The sequence below is a fragment of the Balaenoptera ricei genome, chromosome 11 (genome assembly GCF_028023285.1).
Source record: "Balaenoptera ricei isolate mBalRic1 chromosome 11, mBalRic1.hap2, whole genome shotgun sequence".
Classification (NCBI taxonomy): Eukaryota; Metazoa; Chordata; class Mammalia; order Artiodactyla; family Balaenopteridae; genus Balaenoptera; species Balaenoptera ricei.
This window is the reverse complement of record NC_082649.1, coordinates 81,746,067-81,765,560: the sequence shown is the minus strand read 5'-3', so window position 1 is coordinate 81,765,560 and position 19,494 is coordinate 81,746,067. Positions and strand designations below refer to the sequence as shown.

The following is a 19,494-nucleotide window of genomic DNA, read 5'->3' as shown; positions in this document are numbered from 1 at the left end:
GGAAATGTCCACTTAAAGATTGCCAACAGAAAAGATAAGCATGTGGACCTTCAAATAGTGATCGAGCAATCAGGCATGGGTGAAGGCATAGCAGAGTGGTTCCCAAGGGGGTTCCAAGTCAACAGTTCTGGACCAAAAGCCAGGCTCTTCTTCTTACTTCAGTTGTGACCTGAGACAAATCATGTCGTTTTTCTCAAAGTGATTTATCTTATCTCTGCAGTGAGTACAGTAGCACCAGATGCCTCCTTTGCACAGGTAGCAATTGATACAGCTGTAAATGTTACACTTCTTTCTGTGATCTTTGCTTAATATTTGTCTTCTCTTGTAGACATCAAGTTCCTTTGCTCACCCTTACATTCCCAGCATCAGTCACATGCCTGCCACACAGCAAACATTCCATGATGATTTGTTGAACAAGACCTTATTTCACTGGAAAATTATGGAGAGCATATGAAACAATTTGTGTAGAGTATTTAGCCTTGTGCCTGCACTAAGTCTTCAGTGCATGTGAGACACCATTATTATTGTTGTTATTGTTTGCATTGGATAAATGTCTGTTAAATAAAATATTAAATGCCAGGCTCTTTTAGGATAAAGCTCACCAGGTAACTCAAATCTGAGGGCACTAAGAAACTACATTTTATTAGTTCATTTTGTACTGCTCAAGCCTAAGGAAACCACTAAAATTTGGCTTCTAAGCTGGAAAGGCAATTCATCAATTTACAATAGAAGATATATTATTTTCTAGGGGTCAGGACTTCGTGAAATCAATGTCTTTGGAACACAGAATTAGTTCCAAAAGTTGCTTGTAAGCTCTGAATCAGAACAAAGGGAGCTATCTCTATGGTCTTGTAGGACATGTGATGTGGGCTGGAGACTTACCCTGATTCCACCATTCTGGTACCTTTCTGGTGGCTGGGAAGTTTGTATCCACCAAGTAAAATGTGTCTGTCTTTCTGTCTCCTTCTCTCCCCTTAGAGAATAAAGGATAAATACGACAGTTCTGTCCATCTATGTCTAAAACAATTTTGAAGCTGAAAGGAACCTTCGGGAGCGTCTATTTTCCTAAACCCAACACCTATATTATAGATGATAAAAGTGAGTCTTGAAGAGGTGACTTTCCCGAGGAAATATAGCTAGCTAGATAGATGGTAACAAAGCAAGGGCCTGACCCTCGTTTCCTAGTGAACTTTTACTCTTTCCAGTTCACGATTCTGCTTTATCTAACATTCCCTAATGTTGTAGTCTGGAAAACAGACCCTCAAACAGTATTCACGTCCTAGTCCCTAGTATCTGTACATGTGGCCTTATGTAAAAAGTAAAAGTGTGAGTAAAAGGTAAAGAATCTTGGGATGAGAGGTTATCCTGAATTTATCAGGGTGGGCTCTAAATGCAATCACATGTATATTTATGAGAACTAGGGAAAGGAGGATCAGAAATACACAATGGAAAAGGTGATGTGAAGACCTAGCAGAGAGAGATTTCAAGAAGCTGGCCTAGAAGACTGGAGTGATGCGGCCACAAATTAAAGAATGCTGGCAGATACCTGGAGCTGGAAAAGCAAGGAATGGATTCTCCCCTAGAGCCTCTGGAGGGAGAAGGGCACTGCCAACACCTTGATTTTGGCCCATTGATACTGATTTAAGACTTCTGGCCTCCAGAACTATGAGAGAATCAGTTTCTGCTGTTCTAAGGCACCAAGTTTGTGGCAATTGGTTACAGCAGCCATAGGAAACTAATATTCCTATGAAAATGGAAGTCACATTTTCCTAGTTAAAAGTTACTGATTTATTTGCTGCCCAACCCGGCTACAACATAACAACAGTACTGCTTCAGAATTAAAACTTAAGTGAATGCCTGCTTTTTAGCAGCATTTAAACCAAATCCTACTGCTTCCCTAGTAGTTTTGAGCAAATAAAATCTGGACTAATGTGATTTCATTGGCAAAAAAAAAAAAAAAATTATAGATTTATGATATGACCACAGGGCAAAATATTTCATACATAGACCATCCTGGAAATTACACACAATTCTTTGTCCAAAATCACCTTTTATAATGTCTCAGAGTTAATTGGACTACAGTTTATTTTGTGTTTCACATATATTTTGAAGGGATTCTTGCTGATAATATTTTTCTTTAGACGGCTTTAGGAAAGAGCCATCTTTGATAAGATGATAATCTGCATACATAGATTATCATTTGGTATCTAACTTTTTCAAAAAACTAATTTCATGATACTGTGTGGATTTTATTAGCTTTAGTTTCAGAGAATGGTATTTTTTAAACTTTCTCCAAAAGCTAGACATACACCATTTGGGAGAACTGCAATCCCTAGATACTCCCCATAGCAATAACATCTCATTGTCTTCCCACATGTGGATTTATCCATTGCATAATCTTGTCTTCTATGTAATTGGCTGGTATTTTTTTTACCTTAAAGAAAACATCTCTTTTTTAAGCTTAAATCTTCAAAGTGTGTAAGCCAGCACCTGAAAGGACGGGTTAGTATTGGCTGTAGATTAGTAGGCCGCCCCTTAGTTTTATGAGGAAGTACAATTATTTCAGGTAGGTGACAGAATAAAAGGGTGCTTATTGTTAAGACCAGGTGTTATTCTAAATAAATGTTAACCAAGAGTAGAATTTTCAATAGGCAACACAGTATCGGTCCAAAAGTTTTTGTGATCATTAATAGACACATATTTCTAGTGACAACTGGGTTCTTAACCTTCTGGAGTTGGATTAATTTGTGTATGTGTTTATCAGAAATCCCCAGTTAGTAAATATAGTAACAAAGCCATGGTAACTTTAATTCACTAATAAAAAATTAAATACTGTGACCAAGTATGTATGCTCATCTATCAGATATTTTACTAGAGGAACCAACAGAGAAAAATCTATCATTCACCACTAAAGTAGGAAAAAATGCTCCCAAAGAACTGGGAAGTAAATGAAGATCATGAACAGTAAGAATCATCTGTTAGTTGAGCCATAGGACATTGCCATCTTGTAGGTCAGAAAATGGTAGAATGATAGCAGTTTCTTATGATTCAGCTTAGTAGTTTGCTTGGAATTGGTTGGTCTTGAATGGTATAAAAGCGATCCAATTTGAAGGTATGCCATGGACACTTCACTCCTTATGACCTATTTCCCCACTTTGTCCCTTTGAACCAATTTACCTTTCACAGGCCTAACAGAGCTGTTCTTATAGGACTTGGTGTCAAAATTTAAAGACAAAAATGGAGTTTTTCCATTTTCAAAATAGCTGACATTCTACATGGAACAATTTGAGACCCAAAAATGATTAAAAACAGGAAATAAATGCGACTTAGGTATCCTATCTCTCTTCCCCCCACCCCACCCAGGGGTAACAGAATCTTCTGCTGTTTCTTATATCAAGATCATTTACCAGATCTTTTATAATCCGTGGACCCCAAATGAAGGAAGCACCACCATGTCTCAGAAGGGAGTACAGGTTTTCCTAAGAAGGTAATTATTTTAAACATGAGCTATATTTAAATAAAATGCCTTCATTCAGCCTGGGGATTTTTCCCCTACTTACAGAGGAAAGAATTTATCTCAGTTGATTTTTAGGAGGACCCTCATCCAATAAGAGTAATAATGACATCAAGTTTATTCTTGATGTCAGGGCTAGTCAAGGCTCCAAGAGGAAAATAATAGTGTAGTCAAATTGGGTAATTTGAGGAGAGATTAACAAAGAAGTAATTAACAAAGGTGTGGATGGAGTGGAGAGATACCACAGGGGATTATGCCATACCATGGCACTAGTGTTATAGACTGAATGTTTGTCCCCCGCCAAAATTCATATGTTGAAAACCTAATGCCCAATGTGATGATACTTGGAGGTGGAGCCTTTGGGAAGTGAATAGGTCATGAGGGTGGAGCGCTCACCAATGGGATTAATGCCCTTATAAAAGAGGCTCCAGAGAGATGCCTTGCTCCTTCCACCACATGAGGACATAACAAAAGACGCCCATCTGTGAACCAGGAAACCCTTACCACACACGGAGTCTGCCAGCATCTTGATTTTGGACTTCCCCGCCTCCAGAACTATGAGAAATACATTTCTGTTGTTCATAAGCCACCCAGTCTATAGTATTTTGCTATAGTACCACAAATGGACTAAGAGAGTAAAGGTCAGGGTGCTGTGCACACTTCTAGGCCTGAAGGGTGGGGGGAGAGAAAGGGAGGGAGAGAGAATAGGAGGTGGGTAGAGAAACCTATCGTCTGCCAAGAGCCGTGATATCTCTACAGGAAGGAAATCTGGGGAATAAAAACTCCAATTTACTCTTTTCTCCCTCCATCCCCCGTTGGTCTATTTGTTGAGCCCACCATTCCCTGCATGAAAATCAGTTAATCCAGTCCCTAAATGCCAGCCTCCTAGAGCACTGGCAGAGTGGATCTGGGGAGGGAAAAGGAATTATCCAGCACAGTTGCCAGTATTTACACACAGCTCAGTTAGAGCATAGCTTTGATGCTGTGGGTAGCAAGTAAGTGGTTGCTGCATACATATTAAAGCAAATCAGTTTCATGTTCTTATTAGAGACAGCGTAGAGAATGGGAAGAGGAACACGGAGAAACATGAAGAAGGGAAGGTCACTAGCATTTATTGAGTGTCTATTATGTCGCAGACACCATTTGGGGTGATTTGCATACATCATCTCAGTTAGTTCTCAGAAGGACAATATGCTGTAGATATATCACCATCCTACAGATAAAAGCACTGAAGCTAAACAACTCCAATTACTTCTCCAAAGTCGTAAAGCTAGTAGGTGGCTGAGCTGGGATTCGTACCAGGTCTGACTAAATTCAAAGCCTCTGCTGATTTCACCATTGCATGTAATGTGTCCATGCTTGTTTACAGTTTGAGAGCAGAAGCCTTGTATAATACATGAGTCATCACTAAATACATTATATGTTGATGCCAAGGAAACAAGTCAGGCCTCAAGAGTCAGAAATGTCATATTTGTATCAACCTACATGCCCTCAATATGCACTGGTCTACCATCCTCCAAAAGGTACCACCCCCGTACACATTTCACATTGTATTTGCATATTACTCTCTCTGCCTGAAATGTCCTCTCCCAGTCTCCCCCCTCACCCACCATTTTCTCCAGTCAAAATCTTCATATCTTTCAAAGCTCAACACTGAACTTTGTTATTTTTTCTGAAAAACCCAATTCCTAGATCTCTCAGAATTAATGGCTTCTCAACTTTGTTCTCCAAAGAATACCTATTACCATTAGGTGTTTATGACTACTGTAATCTGTAATTACAGTAATCTGTGTGTGTTTCTCCTTGTTCTTCTCCTGTGTAGTAGACATTTGTAGGGTTTGCCTTCACAGCATCTAGTCCCCCTTCTCTGTGTGTTAGTGTCCTGAATTTCCTTTGGGGAATGATCCCTCCCCCACTCTCCATCCCTGTGGTTAGTTTGGAGCCATCTGTATTTCAACTCCAGGATTGCCCATGTGACTCAAGCTTGGCCCATCAGAGTACCACCTCCTCCTGGACTCAGTGATTGGATTGGGAATGGTCTATGACCAATCACAGCCAATCAAAGCTAATTGCAGGACTTTTGCTAGAAAGAGCAAGAAAAAGGAGCTGGGGTGAGGGGGTTGGGGAAGGGGGAGGTTTCTTCTTTTCTTTTTTTTTTAGGTTTGAATCAGACAATATAAAATCTGGAACTACCATTGTAGAGACAGCCTGGTAGTAGTGAAGTAGACTCAAGAAACTGGAGTAAAAAGACGTGAAGAGGCCAAATTCTGATGACGTTGGCTTGAACCACTTGGTTTATTTAGCCAGGGCTACTCCAGGCGTTCCAAGTATATGAGCTGATAGGTTAAGTTTTCAGATACTTGCTATCATAAAAATAGCGTAACTCTTAACTCCCTAACAGAGCATCTGGTAGACTGGACATGCTCAGAAAACATTCATTGAACTAATTAAATGGAATCCTTGCAAACTGTTGTTTGTCCATGTGCCAAAGTCCTAAAACCCAAATCAAGAAGATGATTAGGTCTCACACTCTTCCCTTTCGTTTTAAGACAGTCCTTGAAATGTGTTTGCTGAAGACAGACAGAACTTTATCTTCTCCTCCAGCACATGACCCAATCAGAGAGAAGATGCTTTGTGGTTGAATAACACATGAGCTAGCAAGGACCAAGCCTGATGTTTTCAGGGTGTTGAAAACTTACGATGAACCTGTTGATTTTTTCAACCCATTTGCTAAGCTGCTCCTGAGGATCGTTTGACAGTTTCTCTGGGGGGGGGAAACGTTTGGAATACTGGTTCCTGCTCTGCAGGAAAAATAAGAGTAAGGTTTTGCTTTCTCTTGCCCTGTTGTTTTCCCTTTTCCAAATTCATCTGGCCCTGAGCACTCCTACAACAATAGTAGGTACTTTTTGGAGTTTCTGAGCTGCTGACAATCACTCCTTTAGTTTTCATCTGACGCAAAGCAGCAGACTGACAGCAGCCATGCTGGGGAATTTCACAGCCAACTGGGCCAGGAGTGAGAGCCTGAAGTGAACTAGGTCAGTTTTTCCCAGGGATTTGGAATTAGAGCAGAGAGCTAGAGAATGAAACGGATTCAGTCATCCCACGTGCTTGGAACTACAACACGTGGCCTTGGGAGCTGTGGGTGGGCATCTTTCTTCCTCTGTGTGGAATGAAGAGCAGAGATGAGTCTTCTGGGACCAAAAAAAAAAAAAAAAAAATGAAGCAGATGTGCAGATACAGGCGGAGATGGAGAGAGTGTACTCCTGCTTTCCGCCCTCCCTCAAGTTCGCTCTTCTAGTCTTCTCTCAGCCCTCTCTGCATTCCTGCTCATCATTCCACTGTAGCGCCATTACATCTGTATATTAGATCCTCATCTTTTGATTAAGGTAAGCTCATTTGATTTCTGTTCCAAACAACCCAAACAAAAACAAAACCTCATACATTAGCCAAGAGCTTCTTAAGATGGGGAATTACCTAGGCGAGAAAAACTATCCCAGCTGAGAGAAACAAAACAAAAATCGTCAAGAAGAGTTGGCGACGGTCATTCTGAAATCATTTAAAAGATGTCTCTCAGCTCTGAGAAGAGAAAAATAAAGCTGCTCATTCGGCCAGCTTTGCAGAACTGAAATAGAACGGCCCTGCTCCATGGATTCACGTAGTCACTAAAAGTGAATTCCTTTCTGCAGTCTTCAGCCTGCAGCTGAGCCCTGAAATGTATTCCCAGTTAAAATTCCTCTCCAAGCCCTACCCCATGACTTCATGAAGTTGTCTGCGCACGAGAGCGGCTCTCCAGCCCAGAGATGTAATGTTTGCATCATCGCTGACGTGGAGACAAGTGTTTAGATGGTCCATTGAGTAAATGCCCCTTACAAATCTAGGGTACATCTGGTAATTTGATAGCCCTGCCTTGCCTCCATATGGTTGGAAATCCTCGGCTTGACTTATTAAGGAGAAACAGGCACAATTATTATGTCAAGACACATTAATGTGTTTTATTCTGCCATTGCATTTGCTTACTGGCATTTGATGAAGCTAAAGAGATTTTAGGTTATGAAATTTGTGTTTCCTCTTTGTCTTTGTTTCGAAAGTATGTGTGGTATAATGTGGATGAGGAATATCACTTAAGCTTCTGGCCAATTCTCCCCAAACCACAAATGGATTAGCATCTTCTTAAAAAAAATCTATCCCTGCTCTTTTTATCTTGTCTGTTTTCTGAGCAAAAGAACTATTGAAAACAACAGAATGCCTGTCCCTTTTCATCCTCAAAAAAAAAAAAATGACCTTTCCCTTACTTTAATTGTACAATGATTATCTACATTATTGGACACCCTTTGGAAATATCGGGACAAAAATACAAACAGCATGTTAATGAAATCCGCAGATGATACTAAATTGGGAAATACTGTTTTCATTATTAATGACAATGGATCAGGCAGCCAGACTCAACGACAGCATCTGTGAGAGGGGAAGGAAGCAGTAGAGAAAGTTATATTGGTGAAAAAGGCAAAAGGAGCTAAACACATTGAAATGACTCGAAAACCCAGATGCAGTGTGAGCAGTAGACAGGTGAGCCTTGAATATTCACTTGTCAAGTCAACATGGACATGAGTGGAAGGCCAATTAGAGATCCTTGTACACTGGGGAGTGAGAGCTGGGCTATTTTTAGCTCCATAAGTAGAGGCATTGTGTCTCAAAACAGATAGTCTTTTCTTCTAGAACTTTAATAAGACTGCACCTGGAGTAGGGTACTCAGTTCTGGAACTGCAACAGAATGATGTTTTCAAAAACTCTTATATGTAATTTTTCAGGCTTTTTTTTTCAAGAAAGAAATACAGCCACCTTAAATTTTTTTTTAAGCAATTCCTAACAATATATCAGCTGCTTTTATCGATTTGGATCATCCTTGAGTGTTATCTAAAGAGATCTGGGTGTACCTAGTAGGCATCCCAAAAGTAACATATTCAAACCTGATCTCTGGTCTCCCTACTGCTCCCAGCAAACCTGCCCTTTCCTCTGTCTTCCCTGTCTCAAATATTGGAATTCCATCCTACCAGGTACTTAGGTTTAGAGTGATCCTGAACTCCGTTCTTTTTCTCAAACCAGACATCACACAGCTCAGCAAATCCTGTTGACTCTAGTTTCAAAACGGATCTGGAATCTGCCCATTTGTCACCATATGCATGCTACCCCATAACCCAAGTCACCAGGCTCTCTTGCCATATTTATTGCAATAATATCCTAAGTAGACTCTCTGTGTCTGTTAAAATGACGGTCAAATCATGTCACTTCCTTTCCCAAAAGTCTTCAATGGCTTTCCAAGTCAGTGTGTAAAGGCCAACAAGACCCTTTGTGGTCCAGCACCCCTTACCTCTCTGATCTTCTACTCCTGCCTTGCCCACTCAACTCCAGCCACACTGGCCTCCTTGCTGTCCCTATAACATGCCAGGAAGCTTCCTGTGATGTCTTTGCACCTGCTACACCCTCTGTCTGTCTTTCTCTTGCCCAGATATCCACATGGACCACTCCCTCAGGGTTTACTCCAAAATTACCTCTGCAATGAAGCCTTTCCTGACTACCCTCATGAAAATGCAGCCCACATTCACATCACATATCCTTACCCCCTCCCTGTTTTATTTCTCTTCATTGTACCTAGTATCAGCTAACATGCTGTATATTTTTATTTGTTCGTTGTTTGTCTCTCCCCTGACGGACACGCCCAAAATACACATTATTGCCATCATTTACTTTCATCTGTTTTATTCCCACACCACAAAGAGTACTGATCCCACAGAAGGGGCTCCATAAATATTTACTGGAAGACAGAACGCAACTTGATGGCTGTTGAAATGTTGGCAGTGCTAACTTTCATAATCAAAATACTTGATCAGAGTCAGTCAGTTATAAAAAATATCTTAAGTTCAAATCTAAGGAGCGCTTCTAAATCTATAGCAGAGCTAGGTGTGCTTTAAAAATAACTTCCTCTGTCCACACAGTGCATTTAACCTCCACTCAAAGGCTAAGTAGCATGTTTTCTAAGCTGCCATCACTTCTAGCTAGAATGCTGCTCTATTATGTTTTTAATCAGTAGGGAATATATTTGCAAAGGCATGCAATGGCTAAGCTGAAGGACTTTAAAAATAAGTCTCAGAAATAAGGAAGGTGATGCTCAGAAAGGTGAATCTGGTGGAAAGAACACTGGCTCTGGAATCAGACAAGAGCTAATACCTACAGGAAGTGTTCTTAGAATGTATCAATATTAACTTGTTTAGCATTCACAAGGAGATAGGAACTGTTGTTTTCATTTCCATGATATAGATGGGAAAACTAAGGCAGAGAGAGTGGGAATAATTTGCCCAAGGTGCTTTATCGCTTATGAGCTAGTGGTGAGGATTTGAACCCAGGAAGATCTGGCCCCAGAGTCCATGTTCTTATGCACTATACCAAGTCTCCTTTGGCCTCGGGACCCCCTTACACTCGTGAAAAATTGTAAGGATCCCAAAAAGCTTTGCTCATGTGCATTGTACCTATAGATATTTATTGTATTCAAAATCAAAACTAAGACAATTTTTAAAATATTTCTTCCTTAACTCATTTTAAAATAACATCAACAAACTCATTATATGTTAACATAAATAACATACGTTAAAAGAAATAATTACATTTTTCGAAATAGAAAGCATTTGTCAAGAAGAGTAGCATTGTATGACATTAAATGTCTGACTTAATAGCAGACAGTTTGATGCTCACATTTGCTTCTGCCTTTGATCTATTATATGTTGTTTCGATTGAAGTATACAAAGAAAATCCAGCTTTACACAGATACATAATTGGGAAAAAAGGAAATAGTTTAATAGCAGTTTAATTGTAGCTGTTCTTTGATAGTACACGAAACTTGACAAGTACTATGTTCATCAGTTCAGTTGTAATGTGGAATCTGAAACCATATCAATGAACTGTCATACTTTGTTATAGTAAAATCCATGAGTCCATTTTGTATTTTCAATACTTTTACCCCTGCATGTTTTTTTAATACTATGCATTAGACATTTGGAAGATACTAGTCCACTGAGTTTTACAGATCTTCCAAAATCTTTTTTTTTTAAAAGGTTCATTAATATCAGAGCTCTCATGTTTTTAAAATAAATTTATTTATTTTATTTATTTATTTTTGGCTGCATTGAGTCTTCGTTGCTGCGCGCGGACTTTCTCTGGTTGCGGCGAGCAGGGGCTACTCTTAGTTGCGGTGTGCAGGCTTCTCGTTGCGGTGGCTTCTCTTGTTGCGGAGCACGGGCTCTAGGCGCGCGGGCTTCAGTAGTTGTGACATGTGGGCTCAGCAGTTGTGGCACGCGGGATCAGTAGTTGTGGTGCACAGGCTTAATTGCTCTGTGGCATGTGAGCTCTTCCTGGACCAGGGCTCAAACTGTGTCCCCTGCATTGGCAGACGGATTCTTAACCACTACACCACCAGGGAAGCCCACAACTCTCAGTTTTTTAAAAAAGGGACTTTAGGAATTGGAAAGCTGACAGGCTAATGGTGGCAGATACAAGTTTTCCAAAATTCTAATTTTTGCCTGAAAGCTCAAAAATGATATTATTGGCAAGATATACTTTCAGGTTATCATCCCAGAGGCCTTTATGATTATTGACGTAGCATATGTTTCTAGGCATTAGCTTCCAGTTACAGTTATGTTTTGATCTTCTGAAACTTTGTTGATTTATGTGAGTATGTTTATCAAAAGTACTCATATACCTCGAGGGAAAAAGTTACTTCAGCTTATACAATTAACATTGCTAATAAAAAATTAAATATTTGGCTAAGACACCAACAACTTTACTCACCATTGCTTTTGAATCATTAGTGCAAATATCAATATAATATAAAAAGATAGATAACTAATGTCTTTGTATTATGATGCAAAGAGTTTTGACCACCCCCCCTCAAAAGGCGATAGACATGATGAGGGTTCCACAGATCACACTTTGAGAACTGTTGAACGACCTCTCCCATCCCTGCCCTAACTCTTAGAAGTTATGCTACTTTAACTTCTCCAAGCTTCAGTTTCCTTACCTGTAGAATGCAGATATTAATATACAACTCTAATCTGACAAAACTATTTTGAAAATTTGGAATAATCGTATGTTAAGCTCTTGGCAACGTCTCAGGCACACAGTAGGTACTTGAAAAGTGGTAGCTGTCATGACTGTTGCCCAAGCCCATAGCCTGTTATTGGCAAAGCTAGAACCCAATGTCCTGTTTTCTGATTCCTGCTCAGAGGTCTCCCTGCGACATCACATCAGCAAGAGCAGAACAGATCCCACTGTGGCTGTTTTTACAAGAAAGAAGAAAGTAGCCAATTCATTTGATTCAATTGATTCAGTGATCTTCCTAGTTAATGTCCTAGGTGATAAACGGAAGCAGTGAAGTGGAGTCGTTGAGACTATGTATGATCTGCATTGGGGTCGTGACTGGCTCCGTACTCGTTGTGTGACCTCTACAAGTTCTCTGAGCCTCAGGCCTCTCTTCTGTGAATCTGGATAATCATAGCACCTACCTTACAAGGTTACTATGAGAATTAAATGAGATAATGCCCAGAGATAGTAAAATACCAGCCCAACGTAAGTGTTCAGTAATGGTTAGCTGCTTGCTATTATAATAACGATGACTCTTGTTATTATCTTCATAGCTCAGCTCAATATCACACCCTCAGGGAATCCTTTTCTAACCCTCTAATGAAGACACCCCATTTTAAGATCTCATCACCCCTGCACCTTTCATTGGACTTAATATAGTTGCAGTATTATATTTCAATATGTAATTATCTGATTGTCTGTCATAGGCACTGGGCTCTCAGCAAACACAGGGAGAGGGTCTGTTAGGCTCATCATTTTTTCCCCAACACCTGGCACAGAGCCCAGTGCAGAGCAGTTTTCAATAAATAGTGACTGAAGGAATGAGTGAGAGAATTCATTTACTAGCCTGGCAAATCACGCATATAATCATGTATATGTAATGATAAAACTTCCTCTAGCACGTGTTATTCTAAGTATGATCTGCGGGCCAGGAAAGAAGCCTAATCTGGAAGCTTGTTGGAAATGCAGACTCTCAGGCCTCACCCCAGAGCTACAGAATCTAAAGATGCACTTGAACAGAATCCCCAGGCAATTCATATGCTCATCAAAGCTTTAGAAGTAAAGACCTCTGTCTACTCTTCATCAATCCCTCTGTGTGTGTGTGTGTGTGTGTGTGTGTGTGAGAGAGAGAGAGAGAGAGAGAGAGAAAGAGAGGGGAGAGGAGAAGAAGTGGGGGAGGACGAGAGGGAAGAGGAGAGGAGGAAAGAGAAGAAAAAGGGGAGGGGAGGGGATGAAAGAACAGACAGTCACTAAATTTCCTCGGTAAAGCTGTGCTCGCTTCCACAATTCCAGGTCTCATTACATTCCCACTACAAGCATTATTACAAATATTACCATTTCTAAAAAACAGCTGCATTTTCATTTTTTTCAGCCCCAGCCAGGCTGCTCTTATTTCCTATTCATATATGATTTTTTCCAGAAGGCTATCTTGGCCTCAGTTGAATAATTTATTTCAGAGACTTTACATCCTACAATATTCTCTAGAGGAGACAGAAACACCATCTGTGCCCACTTTTGGAAAAACAGCCCCAAACCATGAAGTAGGGGTGTCATTTTAGTTACAGAGTTGCAAAATTTGGATGCCTGCGTGTCCACCACAACCTCAGAAAAGAGGAGAGAAAACTACACGTCAAAATCCTTTCTCCTATAATAGCACCAAACCAGTCCCACTCCAGCAACCCAAAGAGTTTATAAAAATATGCATGGTACCCAGCTGACCCCTGGAAAAATTACAGCCTCGCTTTTTCATGAAAAGGGTATTATTTTTAGAATGTATTCCCATTTTTGAATGGTCAAGCCCGTCCATCGTTGGATAATAATGTGCAAGAACTCAAAGAGATTCAGCGAATGGTTCATTTACCTGTGTTCATGACTTTACATTTTGTGGGACCCAATTTCAAAAATTCCCTTTGCTATGGTGTCCTCTGTTCCCAAAGGAAGAAATGGGCCTGGCCAGAAGCAAAACACATTTCACTCAGTTGGGTCCCCCATCCCGTTGGTGCAGTGACCTTGGCAGGACCTAAGTCTGAGAGCTGTTGGTTATCAAATGGCATCTGAATTTGCTGCTGCATGCTCTCCTGTAGCTTCTTACCTACCCAGGACTTTCTTCCGTCTCTCTCCCTTCTGTCTCCTACAGATGTAAGATACACATATACTTTATTTCTGTGCCTCGAGAAATAAAGTAGCTGCTGAATCTATAGACTTAACCCCTAGATTGGGTTATTTGGGTTTAATCCACTAAAGCGTGTGGGTTTATTCATCCCATAAAGACTACCAGCGTTTCCTTACAGTGAATGAGATTTAAAGATGTTAAATAATTTGCCCATGGTTACACAGTTAGCACGTTTCAGAGGTGAGACTTTAAGCCTGGGATTTGCGGTCTCATTTGGCATGCAACAATGAGTTGTGTAAATGAGTCAGTGTCCCACTTTTAATGAAGATTTTCATTATTTTATGTTGGCGTCACCAGAGCTAACACAGTGATAACCCTGTGATACTTTGTATAAAATATTTGCTGAATTAGACATTTTTCTGACCTCTCAGCCTGCTATGGAAAACACATATAGGATGATTGTAATATAATATATTAGTGGTTGCCTGAAGTGTTGTCAGAACACTAATAAGGCAGTGGATTCTGCTTGGGTGGAGAAGATGGTGTCAGGGGAGGCTTACAAACAGGAGAGGGTATGTTTTGGAGCGCTTTAAAGAGTGACTAGGAGCCTCCCAAGCTGGAAGGGAAGAAGCATGCCAGATGGAGGGAACAGGAAGACCAAAGACGCAGGTATAAAAACATGAGGAATTCTGAAGAAATGATCAGCCTGTATTGGTGGTTCTCAAAATTAAGTGTGCATTGGAATCATCTGGAGGCTTGTTAAACCACAGATTGCTGGGCCCAATTCCCAGAGCTTCAGAGTCAGTAGGCCTGGGTGAGACCAAGAGTTTGCGTTTCTACTGAGTTCTCAGGTGATGGTGATCCTTCTTGTCCGAGGACCACACTTTGTCAAGAGCCCTGTTCTACAGAGAAGAGTCATCTGGAAACCCCTACAGCGTGTGTGTATATGAGAGGCGTGCCAAAGCCTGCAAGACTCACACCAAAAGAAAATTCCCGGAAGGGATGAGGATTTCTTCTTTTCCTGCAAGGAGTGGTGATTAAATTTTACTGTTGGTTTTGGGAGCAATTCATGCTGAAGCTGGCCAGTGGGAGGAAAAAGAGAAACCACAACTCAGGACTGAAATGAAGGCACCTGGGATTTTATTGCGTTTCTGCCCCATCAGTGCCCCTATTCACTAGCCAGTGAGGGCCTGCGGCTACAGGAGCTGAAACACACTGGCTCTTTTGAGTTTGTGACCAATTCACTGGGAAGATGGCGTTTTTCAGAGCTCATCCTCCCGTTTTGGTTCTGTGGCTGCTGACCAGAGGTGAGTTCCTGTGTTTATCTCCAACATGCTCTGTTGACCGCCAATGGCCCTGAGGAGTGGGGTGGGGGAGGGACATGTCGAGACGCTCTCAGATGCAGAGGATGAAAAGGGTGCCGGAATGGCAGGCTCAGCTGGATGGACTGGGACAGATGACGTCCTTGTGAAATTCTTCCCTCTCCTCCACTTCTAATTCATTACCATGCTTTGCTTGTCTTATTTTCCAGCATGGAAGAATGTAGGTTGCATCTGCCGTTCCTCTCCAGTCCCTTCAAATGGGGGGAACAGCTCTGAAAGTCCTGCCTCCATGGCTGGGATTGCTCCCTCTCAGCTCCTGACCTTCCAGGACAGGTACCAGCTAAATCTGGAGGTCACATTTGTCCAGTAATTAGGGAACATGAGACATCTAGCGCCACACCCCTGCTTTTTCTTTTTTTTTCTTTTTTTTTTTTTTTTTTTACACTAGGTTGCTTTGCCAGTGGAAAACCAACAGCTTTGTGTATGACAGTCCTACCCGGGGCCCTTCCAAACCCCACCGTTACTGCCAGGATTGGCAGAGAGGAGTCGGAATCCCCAGTCAGAGAAAGAGAAAGGAAACAAGATCATGTTGTTCAGATTCTATGTCTTAGCTTTGTTTTCAGTTCTCATGCAATTCCCCATTACTCTATTGCAGTCTTCTGGGAAACTTCTAGAAATCGACTTAGTAGTCCACTTAGTTACTGGCCAATGTGGTGCTGGAGAGGCTCACTTCGTTTCGGAATTTTCATTTTCTTGTTGTTGGCGCCAGGAAGGAGGAGAAAGAGATGTTGGTCTAAAAGACAAATATGACCTGAGACCAGGTGAGCCTGGTATCAGGGGTGGCACTGGAGGCCCGTGCTCCATTTCTTGGGGGGATGGGAAGTTTATTATCGGTGTCGTTGATGAGACTCTGGCCTCCTTTCCAGAGATGAAGTCTTTTTGTCATCATGTCTATTGTCCCCCACAAGTGCCCAATTAGGAAAGATTGCCTCAACAGAGGAGGCTGATTAAATTCACAGATATATTGCAAAACCACTTGGGGAGTTGTGGAAAATGAATTTCACTGCTGCGCTTCCTTGCGTTAAAAAAGGGAAAAAAAAATCAAGCTGCAAGCCTGCACCTTGGATTGTCCGTCTGTTACAGATCATAAAACATCCATAACCTTGCACACAGTTTATTCTTCTCCAGAGAGGCTCCAGATGCTTCTTCCAGGCTCCCTAAGGAGGTGATGGCTTCTGTGTTCATAGGACACAAGGGAAAATGCTAACCCAGGAGCAGGATAGGGTAGACACAGGCCTGTTGCCCAGGTAGAGGTCAAAAGAGAAAACTTTGCTTTGCAAAGCTTGCAACCAGTTTGAGCAGGCAGTCCTTGTTTTTCATTAGGTCCCAGGAAAGCTGCTGTTAGTAGGCATGATGGAAATGAAATCTGATTTTTCGCAGAAGCGAGGACAGCACAGAGGAGACTTTCCTGACCCCTAACCTGATGCACAAAATGTTACAGAAATAACTATAAGCACTACTTTGAAACTCTTCAGTTTCTAATGAGGGTATTTAAGACATACATCCCATCTCCCCACCCACCCAACCCAAGTCTTAGGTTTTACTTATTTAAGGCAGCATTCCCCAAATTGTTTTATGCAGAACATAAACTTCACAGGATGCCCTGGAATAAAAGGTTTTATGGCAGCAAAATGGGACCACTCTGCATGCTATGCGCCCTTTGATTCATACTCCTTATTAACATATTAAAAATAACAGCTAACTCTTATTGGAAGTCTATCTGAGCCAAGCATTATCAAGCACTTTTATATTTTATCCCAGCAAGTCTTCAAAAAATAATCCTCTGAGGTAGATACTAATTTATCCCACCTACACATGAGGAAAGTGAGGTTTGGAGTAGTTAAATGTCACGCAGTTAAAGGTAAAATGTAAATAAGGAGCCAGGTTTCAAATCTACTCTCATTCCCAAGTTTAGGCTCTTAACCCCTAAGCTTTATCACTTTCCCACTAACGATATAGATACTTTCTCACATTGCCTTTTTTCATTATTACTTTCTTGCACAATTGAGTCCATTCTTAACTGTATAAGTTGGTCATCTTTTGTGGGTATCTTTAATTTTTTTTCATGTCATCACACAGAGCCACTTGGTATCATTTTAGATAATATCTTCTCTAACATCAAGCTTTTATGCTCCGGTCTCATTTGGCCTTTGTCTGACTGCTTCATGCATGCTCTAGTGGATTTTCATCTGTATCTTTGACAGTTTATGGATAAACAAAGATGTAAAAGAGACAGGATGTGTCTGAGTTTATTTATCCTGCCTTTGGCAAGGCAGTCTTTGTCTGCAAAATGAAAGTAGTTAAAAAGCAAAAGTAGGATTAAAAAAGGATACCCACAGTATATATGTAGTTAGCTCTTGTGTTGTGTGGGGTTGAGATTTCTTGCACTATTGGGATCTTAATAACTAGGAGATAAGTTACTTGAGGGGTCGGGGAGAGGTGAGGAGAAGGAGAGACAGAGAATGATGCTATACCCTTCAGTTTCACCCTGAAGAAATTGTCCATTAAACATGGGAACTGGGTTTGTTTGCTAATCACCTTTCCAAAGCATGGCACTTGCTCAGGAAATGGGCTTTCAGAGAGAAGAGAAGGATGTGAGCTATTAGCAGTGGTCCTATCTCTCAGCAGGGGTAGAGCCAAAAGGTAGTAGGAGTGATGTTCTTGGTTCCATAAGATTGCACAGGGTACCTAATCTGCTCCATCACGCTCAATCCCAATTAAGTTGGCTTCCTCCACTGTGTTCTCTGAGAGTCCACATGAGATAGGGTTACCCTCCCTTTGCCCCCTTGATCAATCAGAAATGATTTCATGAGCATCTGCTCTGTACTCAGCATTTCCTTTGTACACAGGCCAGTTGCCTGATGTGGCTTGGCTGACGTTTGAGGAAGTTTTTTGTTGTTGAAACTGTGCTTAACGTTCTCCGTGGATTATCTCCTTCCATATCCAGGACAGTCTTACAAGAAAGAACCTATTATTAGCTGCAGTTTATGAAAGAAAAAACTGGGGCGGAGAGAGGAGAAATGACTTGTTAAAAGACACACAGCTAGTCAAGGGGCAGAGCGGGGATGCTCACCTCACTTCCTTGAATTCTAAAGCCCGTGCATTTTATGTCTGTCAAACAGCAGATTAGTGAATGGGAACTCCTCCACCACCGTTCTTCTCATGAACAAAGTGGTTTCTGTTGAGGAAATAAAGAAGAGAAATGCTTGGTTCATATATTAAAAACGAATGTTATCAGTAATCAGGTGAGCGGGACCTCCGATGCTGCTAGGAAAAAAAAAGTCAGGAAATCATTTATTTTCAGAAAAACACTAATTACAGAGATATAAATTGTTCTGGGTAAAGATGCCAAGAACACCAGTGTTGTCTGCAGCCTAAATAGACCTTCTCTAGTTTGGCTGGGATTGAAATATTAGAATTTGCTCTTCATTCCTCCAGTCTTAAAAAAGGTACTTGAAATTGTTCTGTAATATTTAATTCTTTCAGATAACACATAGAGTCAGCCCACTTTTAAAAACTTTGGTGAGCACCAGTAATCTCTTAGGTTTACAGAAATGCCAGTGAAGGAGGAAGTGAGAGGTGGGGACAACTTTATTCTTCTCGTAGGCTGAAAGCTTTAAATATTAAGCAGAAACTATTTAGCAACAAAAAGAAATGAGCTCTCAAACCACAAAAAGACATGGAGGAAACTTCAATGCATATTGCTAAGTGAAACAGACCAATATGAAAAGGCCACCTACTGAATGATTCCCACTATATGACATTCTGGAAAAGAAGAATCTATGGAGACAGTAAAAAGATCCGTGGTTGCCAGGGATTGGGGAGGAGAGAGGGTTGAATAGTCAGAGCACAGAGCATTTTTAGGGCAATGAAATGATTCTCTGATACTGTAATGGCAGATACAAGTCATTATGCGTGTCAAAACCCATAGAATATACGTTGTAAAGAGTAAACCCTAATGTAAACTATGGATTTTTGTTAATGATAATGTTGTAATATTGGCTTATCAATTATAGCCAATATACTACACTAACACACTAATGCAAGGTGTGAATAATAGGGGAAACTGGATTGGAGGGGGCAGGGTGAGGGAGTAGATGGGAATTCTACTTTGGATTCATTTTTTTCTATAAACCTAAAACCGCTTTTTAAAAAAAAAAAAAAAAAAAAAGCCTATTTTTTTAAGCAGAAGAGAATCGCACTGTTTTTCAGCACCATAGCGTCTCTGTAGATGATAGTGCCTTTTGGAGAATAAAAATAATCCCCTCAGTGCATAATACCAACTCAGTGCTCAGATTGTGACAACGGAGGGATATATGAAAGGTCAGTTTAAACATCTCATTGGGTTGGAAAAA

The 19,494-nt window shown here is 40.9% G+C and overlaps 1 long non-coding RNA gene across 3 annotated transcripts in view; it reads right to left on the bottom strand.

The window, feature by feature from the left end:
• The window catches only part of LOC132375132 (uncharacterized), a 274,330-nt gene that overhangs the window by 142,172 nt on the left and 112,664 nt on the right, over positions 1 to 19,494 (bottom strand). For all 3 annotated transcript variants that reach the window (XR_009505926.1, XR_009505925.1, XR_009505927.1), the window contains exon 3: positions 18,213 to 18,317. This is a non-coding gene — a long non-coding RNA (uncharacterized LOC132375132). The remainder of the gene's footprint in view (positions 1 to 18,212; positions 18,318 to 19,494) is intronic.